Source organism: Oxyura jamaicensis, chromosome 1 (assembly GCF_011077185.1).
Source record: "Oxyura jamaicensis isolate SHBP4307 breed ruddy duck chromosome 1, BPBGC_Ojam_1.0, whole genome shotgun sequence".
Taxonomy (NCBI): Eukaryota; Metazoa; Chordata; class Aves; order Anseriformes; family Anatidae; genus Oxyura; species Oxyura jamaicensis.
This window is the reverse complement of record NC_048893.1, coordinates 85,371,701-85,387,122: the sequence shown is the minus strand read 5'-3', so window position 1 is coordinate 85,387,122 and position 15,422 is coordinate 85,371,701. Positions and strand designations below refer to the sequence as shown.

Sequence of the window (15,422 nt, the reverse complement as noted above, 5' to 3'; positions counted from 1 at the left end):
TAGCCCTGGCAATGGGAAAGGTCATGAGGAGTCCTTCCCATACTTCCCCCTCAGCTTCCAAAGTTAAATATACAAGGGAGTTGCATTCCCAGCCTCCTGCCAGCCTGGAGGCTCCAGCTTTGTAGCTCAGTGTGCAGCTGCTCCATCCCTCAGTTTCAGCAGCACAAGTGGAGGAACCTAAGGTATTCCTTCAGTGAGGAGGAGATAGGGGGGAAGGAAAGACAGCAAGCAACAGCAGGACGAGGAGCAACAGCAGGACCAGGGGCTGCCTTGGCCCGGTTGGCCACTGTTGCAAGGGGGAAGACAGACTAACCCTCCTGCAACTGCCTGGCAAGCCTTCTGCTCCTTGACAGAGAGGGGTGAAGGTGCTGCGAAGACAAACACATTTTTGGCCAAGGCACCGCTTTCAAGCTCCAGAAGGTGCAGAAGGCTCAGAAGGTTTGCACAGAAGAGATGATATGCTGAAGAGGAGGCATGTTCTGCTCGCTCTTGGCTGAAGAAGACAAGGGGACAAAACTCCTCCTGGCAGCTGCACCCACCAGGGCCAGGCTCAGACAGGCTGACAGGGCTTTTCCTGCAGCAGCCCATGCTGTGTTTGTGCTGCAGATAAAGAGAGAAGTTCAGCCTCCAGAGCTGTCCCCCCTTCACCTCTCGAGTTCTGCCCACAGCCCGCTGGCATCCAAATAACCCAGCACCTCTCCCCAGCACAATTCAGGCATGTGTTGCATTTGAGAGAGAACAGAGAGAGGATAAAGATTATCGCGTCGAGATAAGACAAATATTTGACAGTAGGCTTTTACACGGCCTCTTAGCACAGGGCAGACATTTTCCAAGTTCCTCTGCTTGAATGCATTTCATTCACGCCATGCCACAGCTGCTGTCCCATGCAATGTGACCCCACCAGTACAGCCGACACCTCCCACCCGCTCCCCCAAAGCCATGCTCTCCGAGTTGCTCCGGGGTTACTTGTGGGCTGGAGGAAAGCCAAGCTGTGTGGGAGGAGATGAGAGGCTCACCAAGCTGCTGGCCAGGCTGGGAGCAGGTCTGTCTGAGCTGACAAACATTTGCTTTAGAAAGCAGCCCAAGCCCCAGCCAGCACCACCACCACCCAGCCAGGAGCAGGGAGGGACACACCTCACCCCACCAGCCAGAGAGGCTTTGGTCCCAAGGTGGGCTCATGGCTGTGATTTCATTTCTTTTTTAATAATATATATATATGGATATATATTTAAATCAGGTCTTCATATGAAAGACAGGGGAATCAGCAAGCAGCCATCTGTATTTAAAAACCAGCACTGCGGTGGCAGCTCACCAGGCCATCCTGGGCTGCAACCACACATGGCAGGAGCCGGGGAGGGGACGGTGCCCAAGGGATGTGGTGGCCCTGCAGGGACACCCAGGCCGCCTCTGGAGCCTCAGGCTGGGCAGCCTTCCCACACACATGTGCCTGCGCAGGTCTGCACCAGCGCAGAGAATCGGAGGGTTAGATCTTTTCCAAAGGTGTTCACAGCCCCTCTCTGCACATTTTGGATTTGTGAAAATCCCCGGGGGGGATGGCGGTGAGAAGCTAAGCAGATTAACAGCTGCAGCTGAAGTCTGTGGGCGTTGAAGTTTCTTAGTCACTTGTGAACCCCCCGGCACACCTATCTGTGCTAGCCGAGTGCCACAGACCCAGCGCTGCACCAACACAGCCGTGCTGCCTTCCGGACCTGTGCCGCAGTGATACGTGATGTGGCACAGCACCACGGCTCTGTCTGGGGCCAGATTTCTGTGCCATGGTGCAAAGAGGTCCCTAAAATGTCCCTTGGGCCAGGAACAGCTCAGCAGTGCTGTCAGAGCCAAGCCCCGTCCTCCTGGTCTCAAGGGGACACTCACCTGGGTACCCTTCTTCCCTCCCTCTCTGCTGACCACAGGCAACTTCTGACCTCATCACCGTGCAGCTCCCATCCACCATTTCCATTCCCTAAGGTCACTTTCCCCACAGGACCTTGGTCAAAGACCAAACAGTACAGGAAAATAAATGTTACCACCCATTCCCAATGAACAGGGCATCTCGCTGGGCTTCTGCCTGCCATGACCCTGGGGCTGAGAGGAGGAGGAGGAGACGAATTACCTCAAAAATGCTGTCCCCGAGAAGCAAAAAAGTTTGTCACAACCTGTCCTATGCTGCCTTTGCCATGGGGTCATCCCTAGGCCAGCAGTCAATCCCTACAGTCAGGCAGCCTCGCAAGTGCCCCTGATGATGGCAGGCAGCACTGAAATAAAGTGAGGGGGAGAGAGGAGAGGTAAGGAGAACTAGAAGAGTGAGCTAAAATGGAACCAAGCTGCTTACTTGAGCATACTTCTTCCTCTGAAACTGCCACAGAAAATCAATGTACAGGTGTGGAAATTCCCTGGCGCACGCCGAACAGGCATCTGCAGGGATGAGGTATCCCAGTGTGTCCATCTGCACACATGCACTCTCCTACTCTGCCAGAGATGCCACCCAGCCTTATGGATCATGCTTTAATAAGGATTTATGGTGATGATTTTCACAGTGTAATAAGTGCTAATTCAATACTAATAGAATATTAAATGGCACGTTAACTGACGTTTTAACTGCGAGGCAGCAGGAGCAAGGCTTCCGCGAGATATCAAATGGCTCTTATCGTTCACTAATAATCAATAATCAAGTTCACAGAGATAGTCAAACGCTTTTCATTAGGCTTATTGAAAGCATTACCATCAGTGTCAGTGAGCGCTAATAAACTATTTGCGATCCATCCATTTTATTTTTCCTCGTGGCTTCAGGTTTAATTTCCTGATATCTGCTGATGCAGCAACTGAGAGGAGCGGCTAGTGGTGATGGCCATGCCTTGGATGATCACTGCAGAAACTCAGGAACTATTGATCTTAGCACCAATTCAAACTACACACAAAGAAAGAACAAAAAACCTTGTTGCCGTGCCTCTTTAGTCTCCCTTTCTTTCTCATTAAAAAGAGGTAGCTTGGTTCCTTTAAGATTTTTTAGCTACTGCACCATTTCTAGCTGCTCCCAATGTGTTTCCAGTCCTCACACAGTGACTAACAATCATAAGAACCAGCTGTGAGACAATCAGAAGCTGGAACTGGAGAAAGGCACCTTGATATCCTCTGCCTCCTCAGGTAGAAATGCAAAAAATGGTCCTGGGCCATTTCACAGGAGAAAGGGGAAGAGATGACACCTTCACCGCAGGAAAGCTCTGGGATCTTCAGTGAGAACCACCAGCACCTCTGATGTAAGTGAGGAGTGCTACGGGAAAAGCTAAACACATGACAGAAGGAAAATCCTACCCAGCTCATTTTCTCCAGAGGAGAAGTTGCTCCCTTGTTGCTGACTGCAGATACTCACTTGCTCGGCCAGGACCAGCACCACAGTGCAGCACTGTTAGGAGAGGAATTAATCCTCACCAGCCCCCTTCATCACATGCTTGGCCATGCACAGGATGCCTCGCGTCCTTTATTGCCTTCAGAGAGGTCTCTCAGGGTTATGTTCAAGCCAGTGTTTGGAAGGGCTGGGGGGCATTGAGAGCCCACAGGCAGGAAGGAATCCCTGTAGGACCTGGCGAAGCTGCTGTTTAAATGATTACTTTAACACAGCAGGGATTTTACAGCATTACCAGTGATGTATTGGGTCCCCTTGAACCCAGGATAATTGTTTTGCTTTATTGCTGCTATAGTTCCAAATAAATACATTCTTTTAGAGCAGTCCCAGTCTCCTGATTCTCTGCTAGAGGCCTGCTGGTGAGAAGACGCAAGCTGCTAGGTTTAAATGAAATATGATGGGCTGCTTCACCCCTAAACCACATCTCTTGGAATCACAGAATTGTTTAGGTTGGAAAGGAGCCCTTAAGGTCATCAAGTCCAACCATCAACCTAACACTACCAAGTCTCATCACTAAACCATGTCCCTAAGCACCACGTGCCCACAACTCTTCAATACCTCCTGGGATAGGGACTCCACCACTTCCCCGGGCAGTCTGTTCCAATGCCTAACCACCATTTCCACAAGGAAATTATTCCTGGTATCCAATCTAAACCTCCCCAGTGTAACTTGAAGCCATTTGTGTCCTATCACTAGTTACCTGAGAAAAGAGATGAACAAACTCCTCACTGAAACCCCCTTTCACACAGTTGTAGATAAGATCTCCCCTCAGCATCCTTTTCTCCAGACTAAATAACCCCAGTTTCCTCAGCTGCTGCTCATAACTCATTTTCTAGTCCCTTCCCCAGCTTTGTTGCTTTTTCTCTTGATTTCCATCAACTCAGTATCTTCCTTGACATGAGGGGCCCTAAACTGAGCACAGTATCTGCGGTGCAGTCTCACCAGGGCCGAGTACAGAAGGACAGTCACTTCCTGCGTCCCGCTGGGACCATTTCTGATAACACCATTTCTGATGCAGGCCAGGATGCCATTTGCCTTCTTGGCCACCTGGGCACACTGCTGGCTCATGTTCTTCCCTCATTTGGGAGAAAAATAAACAACCAGTGTAGTTGTGAACCACATTTTCTGCCCTCTTTCTCCAAAGCACATTGTGGACACAGCTCCGTGTCACCATCCTGTCTGCTTGTGCTCTTCTGCCTTCCCTGGTTTGGCAAGCAAGGACCTGAGGGAGGTGACCACTCACTGGGAGCAGCAAGAGGCCCTGCCTGGGTATGGACAGGGCTCTTTGTCCCCTTTGGCTTTCCTCAGAGGGATCTTCACACGTCTGTGTGAAGGCAAGGGCCCCCTGCGCTGTGGATGGTGACTGGAGATGGCATCACCTCTCAGGCCCATGCTGCATTTTGGCTGTATTACGCTGTGACCTTGGCTGTCACACCTTTCTGCACCTCCTGGGGTGATAATTCATCCCTCAGGTGATAATTTCGGGCCCTTCCCCTGCCGGCGTGCTGCAGGGCTGGTAGGGACCCGTGCTGCTGCTCGCCCTCCCCATGTGTGGCACGCTGCTCAAAGTCTTTCTGCTCTGCGGATTAGAAACTCTTTTTTTTCCCTTCTAATTTTAAGTCTAGATTTATTCATGGCTGGTTTATATCCATTCCCTCTCATGCCAACACCATCCTTTAGCTTAAATAGCTCTTCTCTCTCCCGGGTGCTTATCTTCCAGCGTGTTCACTGAGAGCAATCATATTCCCTCTCAGCCTTCATTTTGCTGGGCTCAACAAGCCAAACTCTTCTAGTTTCTTCTTGTATGATAGACTCTCCATTGCCCTAAACATCCCAGTAGCCCTTCTCCGCACCTGCTCCAGTCTGAATTCCTCTGTCGTGACCAGAATTCGTACCCAGCTTTCTAGATGAGGTCTCCCCAGTGCCTTGTACAGAAACGCTCCTATCTCGCTCTCTCTACCATCAACTCTTTTTAATGAAAGCAAAAAGGATTGCAACCAGTGAATATGACTATCAGTGCAGAACCGCTCATGTGCTGTGAGCATCCTCGTCTCTCAGTCCGTGCGATACGCATGGAAAATGAAACCCGAGGGAATTCACCAAAAATATACCAGCCTAAAAGGAGAGCCGCACGGTCTCTCAGTAGCAGACACGCAGCTGGTCTCGCATGGGTTTTCTTTATGTTAAAATGACTACTTAAGAGTATAGGTTTCTGTTTGTGTAGAAAAAAAATCAAACCCCAAATTACAGTAATTGTTATGCCAGTACTCTCCCGGGGCGGATGTAACTATATCAGAACAAGAGAACTTATACTGGCATGATTTATTGCTCTTCCCATCTTCTGGGGATCACTGTACCTGCATAAACAACTCCAGCCCACACCCATTCAAGCACAGGTACCTTTTTAATGATATCAATATGAGCAGCTACGAGGAAAGTTAACTCCATCCTGGCCAGACCCAACACATTTTAAAAGTGCAAATAACAGAAAAAGCTTCAGTCTGAGGCGTGCCACTACGACAGCAGGTTTTCCTCCATCCCACCAGGCCTAGAAAAAAACATTGATTTCTTTACAGCAGAGTCAGGAAGCCCTTGGGTTTGTCCCCTTGAGGTGCCACGTCTGGCACCAGAGCAGACAGTCCACATGTGTGCAGAGGGGCTGATCTGTCGTTCTCTGGCTGATGCCTGCAGAAACGCCAAGTGACAGCTTCCACCAGGGTCCTGCACCGGGCTGAGACAGGAGGATGAGACTGCTGAGGGAACACCGCGAGCCCCCTCCTTTTCCCTTTTTGGGGTTAGCCAAGGACTCGTCTGTGTTCCTTTTCATCTCAGCCAGAAACCTGGCTCTGATCCTGGTCCAGTGTCACCAGGCGATGCCCATCAGCTACTGACCACACAGCCCTGGTGAAACCTCCAGCCACGAGCGGGTGCTTCGCTCCACTGGCTGCAGCCTCCCGTAGCACCACGGGTGCTCCTGCACCGCCCCAAGGGGGAACCGAGGAATAGTGGAGATGTTGTAGGATAGCCATGGGGAGCACTGCCAGAAGACCTGTCTCTTGGTCGTGCTGCACTTAGGCTAAGGATGCTGCGCTTTTGCTGTCACTAAGACACGGGCTGACATTTAAAAATCACCTGCAGTCGCTTGGGAGCTGAAGTTCACTGAAAGACAATACGTCTCTTCTGTGATCTGGATGTTGGCTTTTACGCTGAATTGGTGAAAGCACCTGAAACCAAACGGCTACTGAAGGGTCTCAGTACCGTAATTTTTGGAAAACACACCAAGAATGGGACTGGGAGCTCTAGTAAGGCACCCACACAGGCCACCGTCCCCTCTGCTTTCCTTCACAGACTTCAGTACTGGAGGTGGCCTGTTTCTCCTGCCTGAACCCTCAACGTGTGGGTAACTTTCACGTGCTCACCATGAGGTATTTCCAGATGAGCTGCTTCCCAACTTCTCCCCTGGATTTCTTCCCTTTAAAACAACAATAACAACAACCACAGAAAAAAAAAAAAAAAAAAAACGTTATTTCCGAGATGCGATCTCCTCCTCTGACAGGAGGGGAGGGAGGTTTGGCTGGGAAGCCCACGTGATTCAGTATCTGGTAATTATCCAGCCGCAGAGGCGATGTGAAACGTTCTGTGCTGTCGCGGAGAATGACAGCACCTGGAGCTCCAGCACCCAGATAAAAAGCGGAGAGACAATCGGGCAGATGGAGAAAGGCAATGCTACATTGCGGGGGGGGGGGGGAGAGAAAGGAGCGGGGAGAGGCGAAAGCTGGCGAGAAACATCAAGGCAGCCGGCACAGCTACTGGAGAATGAGATAATGCCACAGATTAGAAATGCAAAGGGCAGCTCTGAAAGAGGGGGAAACAGAAAGAAGCCGAGTGAGGGCAGGTCAGGAGACAGCGGGTGCAGAAGTGGGACGGTGTGAATGCAAGAGGGGATGGAGGAGTGATGCTGCCTGTGTGGTCTCCGGTCCCTTCCTCCTGCCCCAGCCACCGGCTAAAAATGCAGGAGGTGTCACCGGAGGCTGTCACAGAGCAAGGGGAGGTTGGCAAATGAACGCCCTGCAGCGATGCAAACAGCACCTCCCAGCCTGTGGGCTGCAGAACTCTGCTGAGGGACGGGGACAACAAACTTAGGATGGAAGCAATTAGAGCTGGAGCTCTGGGGCACTGCGTTTTGTGTGCAGGGCAGGTGGGAGGGAGGCTCACCAACACGGAGGCACGTGCAAGCACCATGTGGGATGGATGCCATGGCCCCAGGGCCTGCTTCCAAAGGGTGAGGTGCAGTGCTTGCCACCCCAACAGAGCCCTGGGTCTGCCCCCATGATGCTGCATGTGAGGAGCATGCCCACGGTGCTGGCAGCGACGGCTGGGTCAGGAGGAGCTGGCTGCCAGCTGGCCCGAAGCCACGTACCACCTCTGGGAGGGTTTGTGACATGGGAAAATAAAGCCAAACGATCAGATTTGGGCCAAAGGCTTGCCAGGGACTGATGCTGGACACCAGCCTCAACGCCTGCTGGGACAGTGACCAAGCTATTGGCAGCGACCTGTGTATCTGCAGTGAAAGCACCTCTCCGTGCAGGCAGGAGGGACAAAGAGCCCTGGTGCCCACACCTCTATGTCTGGGGAAGGAAATGGGAACGGCAGCAGCAGTGAACAGGTATTACAGGATCTGAGCACCAGGCTGCACGGCCCAGCGCTCACCCTCCTATGATTAGTGACAGATGTTTCAAAGAAAGGTGGAACACCTCCTGAAATGACAATGTAAATCACCATCTAAATAATTTCATGATCGTTCCCAGCCATTAAAGCCTATTAATCTAGCCCCAAGCAAATATAAGTTGGCCTCCTCTCTGAATAACAGCTTGCATTCCACCTTGTAAGTTTGTACTCTACCTCTTTTATCCCCAGGCATTTCTCAACCCTCTGCCCCCTTTTTCTTTTTTTAAACTCATTAACATCCTCATTTGGTGATACCTTGTGGCTGAGAAGGTCATAGATTAACCCTTAACTGGTACAAGGCTGTGAAATAATATCAGATTTAAGCGTTATAACAAACTGGGAGGTGTCTCCTGTGTTTGGTACTGCGTGAAGCGGTTCCTCCCAACACCTGGGGAATACACTACCTGACTCCCAAGATCACATTTTCTATTTTGAGGACCCTACTGTCTGTTCCGTCTCGTACTGCTCCTTCTCCAAAAGGGAAATGAGAGTATCACCCTGAAATTCTTCTGGGAGGCAAATCACAGCGGGAGTGGGAGCAATATTAGGGAAAATAAGACTGATCTTCCCCTTCTTCCCTGAGGTGGCTTACCCAAGTTATCACCCCCTCTTGCAATGCGAAGGGTGGCATGAGAAAGGGGGCCAATCCTGCCTGCTCCCCCCTGCTGCTGCATCCCAAGGAGAAATGCCTCCTCAATGTGCAAACACCGCAGCTATCACACACACCTGACCTCCACTGTTGGAGCACCGCTGGTGGAGTCAGGGCTTGTAGAGACTGTGGAGACGATGTCTAGTGAAACACGTTAGCTTCCCTGCCTGTGCCAGAGCTGTCATCGGTGCCACCACAGATTGAGCTACACCGGTGCAAGCAACAGTGGGAAATAGGAAGAAAAAAGCCTAATGTAGACAAAGCCTTTGAGGAGCTTAACCCCTCTTCCCCTTTCCCATCTCTCTCCCACTTGAAAGCAGAGAACAGCTTCTGAGCAAGACACACGCTCTCATTTCCATATCTAAAGCCAGTCCTGAAATACCATTGTGAAATAATGCTCTGAGAGAGGAGACCACGGAGCTGATTCCCTTTGAGAGATTCGGCCGCTTCTCTTTTTTAATTCCATCCAAAGCCAACTTCTGCTGAACACCGAGCACATCTGGATGGGTGCAGCCAATCTCCGGCACCGTGTTACCAGCACGATACAGGGAAATTGGAGGGAAATCAGAGGCAAGCAGCAACAAAATCCATCAAGGGCTGGAAAGGGATCAGCATCTAAGGGAAGCTTAAAAACATTAAATATGTATAGCTTGACTAAGAGAGGACTTAAAAGGGATGTGTTGACAAGCTATACCTCTTTGGAAGCTGAAAGCACCGAGGGAAGAGAGGAATTACTGAGCATGACGTGTAGGGGTCTAGAAAGGAGTAACGGGTCAAAAAAAAGAAGAGTTCTAAGTCTGCTCAAACTTGAGGAAGAACTTTTTGCCACCTACAAGTGAAGAGTCCCCCAGGAAAAGCAGGGAAGCTCTTGTTATTTCGGACATTTAAAGAAAAGTTGGGCAAAGGCCTAGAGGATGTATAACTGTGCAGGAACATCCTCACAGTGGCTGCAAAGGGACAAACCTCCGTGACCTTGCTTTTACCACGCATCTGACAGAGCTCAGCAGTACGTTAGGAAAAGACAACTCTTCTCTCAAGTCTCTTTCAGGCTTAGCAATGTTTTTTAGATATTTTCACTTCCCATACTGCTAAATATTTCTCAGCAAGACTGCAGATCTCTATACACGGTACCAGAGTTAACTGGCACACCTATGGTCTTGTTTTCATAAGCTAATTTCTTTAGGAGTCAACCATGGACAGGTTAAAAACTACTGATACAAAGACCAGAAGTTTTATTATTTCCAAAAACCACTGGCATATGGTCGTATTCCCAAATGTGCTGCAAGTAAATTCGTCAAGCACTCAAGAAGTCACAACTGAACCCTGATTTTTCAAAGTACTTCGCGCTGAAATTAAGACCAGATTTGCAAAACTGCTTTGGAGCCCCCAGTGTAACACACAGGCACCAAACTTTCAGAGCAGCATTTGGCACAGTGAGCTCCTTTACCAGTATAGCCCTTCACCTCGCTGCCCAAACGGGCATATTTTTGAAAATCCATCCCATAGGTGTTTTATAATCATAGAAGAAAGTGCTGCAAGCTTCAGACTTGGGTACTGTATTTATCTCGTGTGTTGAAGAACTCAACCTTAAGTGGAAATCACAGCAAAGCTTTAACAGATAGGCAACGCTCGGCTCCGCTTCCTTTCTGTTATTTGCAGCTTTGCTGAATTTTGCCTCTCCCTAACGCACTGCTTCTGTCCACCATCAGATCAGGCCTTTTGAAAGGAGGCAGCTGAGAAAGACTTGCGGGGAAGGTAAAGAAGAGAAGCAGCTGGAAGGGAGAACTCCCAAAAGCTTTGATCTGAGCTTACCTTTATCCCCCCACACAACATGCCTTGCAGAGGAGGACATGTTGATAAATAAACAAACAGCCGGGGAGAGGGGGAAGAGTGGAAAAGCAGAAATGTCAAGTATATTTGATAGAGTTTTGCCTGTTCGTACGAAAGCCGGGAGCTGGCTTAAAACCTCCTGTGTGGAAACAGACTAGGAGGAAGATATGACTCACTGAGAAAAGGTGCAGGAATAATTCCCGCAGCTAGATCTCCTTGCCATCCTGCTAATAACACTATCTTCTGTCACCTTTCCTCGGAGACCCTTGCAAGACTTGGTCTGGCACGCAGCAGCCACGGCGCTCTGTGGAGAAATATCACTATGCCCATTTTACACATAGCGAGACGTCGGAGAAGGGATGAAATGTGCTGCACAAAGTCACGCAAAGGAACAGTTTACAGCTAGAAACAAAGCCTGACAGGCCTGACCTGCCTCACGCCAAACTTCGTTTGGCATGCACTGGTCGTGCGGGGATGTCGAGAGGTGGGGAGCGATGGCTGCAAAGCAGCCTTCACAAACCCAGGCACCACCTCTGGGCACGCTTGTCTTAGCAGCACTGTGAGAGATCATGTTTTTCGTTTGCTCTAATTGGGAACTGCCTTGGGGATGTGCAAGCGGAGCAGAAAGGACCGGCTGAAGCACAAACTCTTGCTGCCCATGGTTTGAAAGCAACCAGCTCAGGTCAACTGGCTCCGAGCCTTGGAGCCTGAACTGCTCCAGCTTCCAACGGCAGTGCAAGCATAACCGCGGAGACCGCTCTGACTGCCTCTGCACCTTCTGACCCACAGCCTTCTCAAATTGGCAAAACAAGCTGTGCAAATTGGCTGGAGCACAGAACTTAAACTCTTTTTGCATTTCCCAGTGAGGACAACGCTGCTGAATCCTACTGGAAGCGTTTACGCAGGGATGTCTTACCTGACCTTCCTGCCTGTTCGCCCAGAAACCTGCTGTGAAACAAAACCTCTCCCTGTGCCTAACCTACCAGAGCTCCCTCCTGTGCAGGTAACTTCTTGTTTCCTTCCTGACATGGATGGGTCTAAGGCTGGCCGCGTGGATCAAGCCTGGTCTGAGGCTGGACTCCCACCTCTGTTCTCCTGGTGGGCCACTTGTGCCAAATAATTTCCAGAAGTCCACCAGCACAGCATGGGTAGATGCCCAACTGCAGCTCCAGCTGGCATAAATCAAAGGTCAACAAGGCCCCATCCCCACTGAAGTAAATGGGGATGCCTACATTTATAGGAGATGAGGATTGGCCCCGCTTCCTTGCACCAGCCTCTAAATGAATTCGTTAAATACAGCACTTCAGTCTGCTCAGTTAAAAGCAGCTCCAGCTGGCAGGAGGTTTCAGATCCAGGGAATGTTTAAAAGATGAGGATTTGTAGCCTGCGCTGAGTTTACACTTGGCTAGAGGTAGGCTCTCATCAGCCATGCAGGGGAGCTGCCATCACGCCCACCTGATGGGTGTCTGTGCATCCCCGGCGTCTGTGCGCGGCGTGACATTTACACAGGACCGCACAACCCTGCGGGGCCAACCCACACCAACATGACTCTCTGACGCTGCTCGTTTCAGAGAGCTGCAGGGCAGCGGACTGGAGGTCCTGCTGTACTTCTACCAGGCTGAGTGAGGGGTTTCTTTTTGTTTACTCTTGTAAATCACCACTCTTTTTTTCTGGGGCTGGGGGTGCGCACTGAAGTTGAATCTGCAGCAAGGTAAGCATCAGCACTGGGGGCAGCGAGAACTGCCTGGGATTTGCAAGGCAAGAGTGAAACAGTAGTTAATTTTGACATTAAATCCTAAATAAGAGAATGTTAAAGTTATTCTTAGCTTATGAAAAAAAAAAAAAAAAGAAAAAAGAAACTGTACTGTGATCGTCTGGCATGCCCTCATGTATTGCATAGATCTCGTGATTCCTGCAGTTTAATCCCTTATCTGCTCACTAAAACAGATGGTGTTGCAGGCTCTTTGCAGACTCTGACAAATATGACTGCACTGGGAACACTGTTCATATATCCACAGCTTGCTGTACAACCCTCAGGACGAGATGCACTGGCTTGAGATGAAAGTTCACATTCAAAGCACAGTCTGCAGCAAGGAGCAGATCCTATGGCTTCTCCTTCAGCATGGCTGCTGGGGTCCGTAACAAGCACAATCCTCTTTCCTCCCACAAGCTTGGAACAGTCACACACAAAACGCCTTCCTACAGACCCATGTAAGGCTCGGAGCAACGTGACCCTCCAAAACCTCCATCCTGAGCTCCCAGTCAAACCCTCTCCCTTTGGCCAGGACCAGGGTGCGTGTTGTTTTCCCTCAAGGAACAACTCCACCCAACTGACCAAGGCCACCTCCAAAAAAGCTGGTAAATAAGAGATGCCTGACTCAGGTGGGCTTGAGACCAGCCCCTCTCTGACTTTGCAATTCCCGTGCTTTTCTGTCTTCAAAGCTTCTGGCAGTGCTGTAGCCGTTCTTCTTCAGGGAAAAGTGGGTCAGTGCGAGGCCCAGCCCGGGTGTTTGCTGGTGCTGGCCTGATACAGGTCTCGTCTCCCCGATGCTCCCTTCTGTGTGTGTGTGCGTGTGTGAGAGAGATCAGCCAGTACTTGGAACGACAAGTGAGGTTAACCGAGCTACGTGCATTGCTCCCCCTAGAGCAGTATAAAATGGTGATAAACCACAACTGGAACCGCTCTGCACTAAGCGTCTGGCCAGAGGTGAAGCACGAGGTTACCGCAGCAGCTCCGCTCTCCAGTCCCCCTTCACCTGGCTGGTACTAGGAAATAAACCACTCCTCAGCCTTTCTTCCTCTAAACCCAAACTGCTGGGACTTGGGGAAGATAAAGATTTCAACCGCCTTTCAGAAGAGCCTTCGCAAGAACTAAGAGCCCCACTTGGCATAAAAACAGACATGTAACGGGCTTGCTCTGTCCCTGAAAGTAGTTTAGCACTGCAGGAACATAGAGTCCTTTTATCTCTCTTCTTTATTTAACCAAAGTCGTTAAAATAAACTGATTTCCCAGCCAATTAATTATCAAATATCTGTAACAGCTTTCAAGCCCTGCCATTACCCAGTCTCAGAGGCCCCCACAGGCAATGTGAAGCTGTGCTCTCCTTACCTGTGCAACCCCACGTCCTCTCCCCACGCTCAGCTGCCAGCAGAGAAGCACCCGGGGGGTGCCAGGACCCCAAAAGAGATGCAAGCATGCAGTGAGGCCAGCTGCATGCAAGCCACGAGCTTTACCACGCTACTTGACCGAGACTCAGACATCAGACAGACCCTGGTCCACGCCAGGAGCAGAGACACCAGGTAACACCCAGCAGGGACCCGATGGCAGATGCTGCCAGCCCAGGTGAACCACAAATGCCAAATGCCCCCGGCTCGGCTCAGCTGCAGGTAAATACGTGTGCTGCTCGTGGGCAGCTTCTGCCAAAGCCGTGTTACCTACTGAAAACCCGGCCTCTGCCTCTTTGTTAACTGGAAGGTTGTACTCGCCATAGGTACATTAGCAATGCCCCTGCCATCTATTTTATAAGCAATAAACTCCACTCATATGTGGTTTCAATTAGAAGATTTCAAATGAGATTGAAGATAATGCATCCCATAATTACTCACCCTTCTCCTTTCTGGAAACTCAAGCAGAATCATTTCCAGGCCAAAATGCGGTCTCTCTTGATTGATGACGCTAATAAAATGGCTTTATTGTGATATAAATAGCCTTTAAAATGTCCTGGAGAGTCAATATCGGTGCTTGATGGCCTTATGCAAGCAAGGTCCTTATCTCACGGTGTACTAATGCTTAATGAGTTGTGCTTCTGAAAAGTTTGGCGCTGCATTTGGGCATCAATTTGGGGAACTACAGAAGGGTAGCTCCCGAATTAGACATGCAAGGCGGGAGCTGCCTAAACACCTTTCCTCTTCCTCGCATTCCCTATTAATAATCTCTTCGCTTCCCAGCTTGCCTGGTGTCAGTTCAGACGCGAGCGCCGGCTGAGCCCAGCAGGAGCCATGGGAACACGGTGCTCCAGCCTCCCTTTGCTGGAAGGTTACCAGCCGCTGCTGCGGCAATTGGAAAACCTGAAATTTCTTCGGGGCTGCGCAGGCTCTGAGCAGCTCTCAGCCTTTAGAGAAGCATGCGGCCACGTCCTGGGCGAAGGGCATCAGCCTGCCTGCTCTGGAGCACATCCGTGGCCTCCACCGCAGCAGACAATGCATCTTCATTGCTCCCTTGCTGGGAGGAGGCTGGGTAGAGAGCCTCCCTCCAAGGAGGGGAGAAGACCTATGGACACTTGTGAGAGAAAAAGCCCAGGGCGTTCTTCCCTTTTAAGAGCTGCAGTGAATCTCATAAAGCCAAAAGGCTGTTTGTAAGGCTTCCTTCGAAAGCAGGACATCCTGCAAACGTGCAGCCGCCCCAGTCGGACCACCACCTTCTGCTTTCAGAATCACGAGAATGTTACCGGCGAGCCTTGGCCATTTAACTGTGCTTTCCAGTACTGCTACCTCGGCTCAGATCTGGGTGCTAAGGAGCTTTGCTGGGAGTGACAGTACCACATACACCTGTCAGAAAGCGCTGCTATCATAGCAGCCCTGACAGTGATGTGATCAGGTCCTGACAGACGGGCAGAAGCGAGAGGGAAGGATGCGTGAGCAAGGGAGACTGAGAAAGTTTAAGGGAACATGGTACGAGTCTGTGCGTGGGGGGCAGGGGTGAGTGACACTGTGTGCTTGTGCACGTGTGACGGAGGGGATGGGGGCCAGGCTCTGCCCTCCACCTTATCAGGGCTCCACGTCTCTGAAGGGAGAAGAGACAACAGTTTCCCA

General features: G+C 50.5%; 1 protein-coding gene across 4 annotated transcripts in view; it reads right to left on the bottom strand.

The window, feature by feature from the left end:
* The window catches only part of LSAMP (limbic system associated membrane protein), a 952,242-nt gene that overhangs the window by 151,211 nt on the left and 785,609 nt on the right, over positions 1-15,422 (bottom strand). The window lies entirely within an intron of this gene.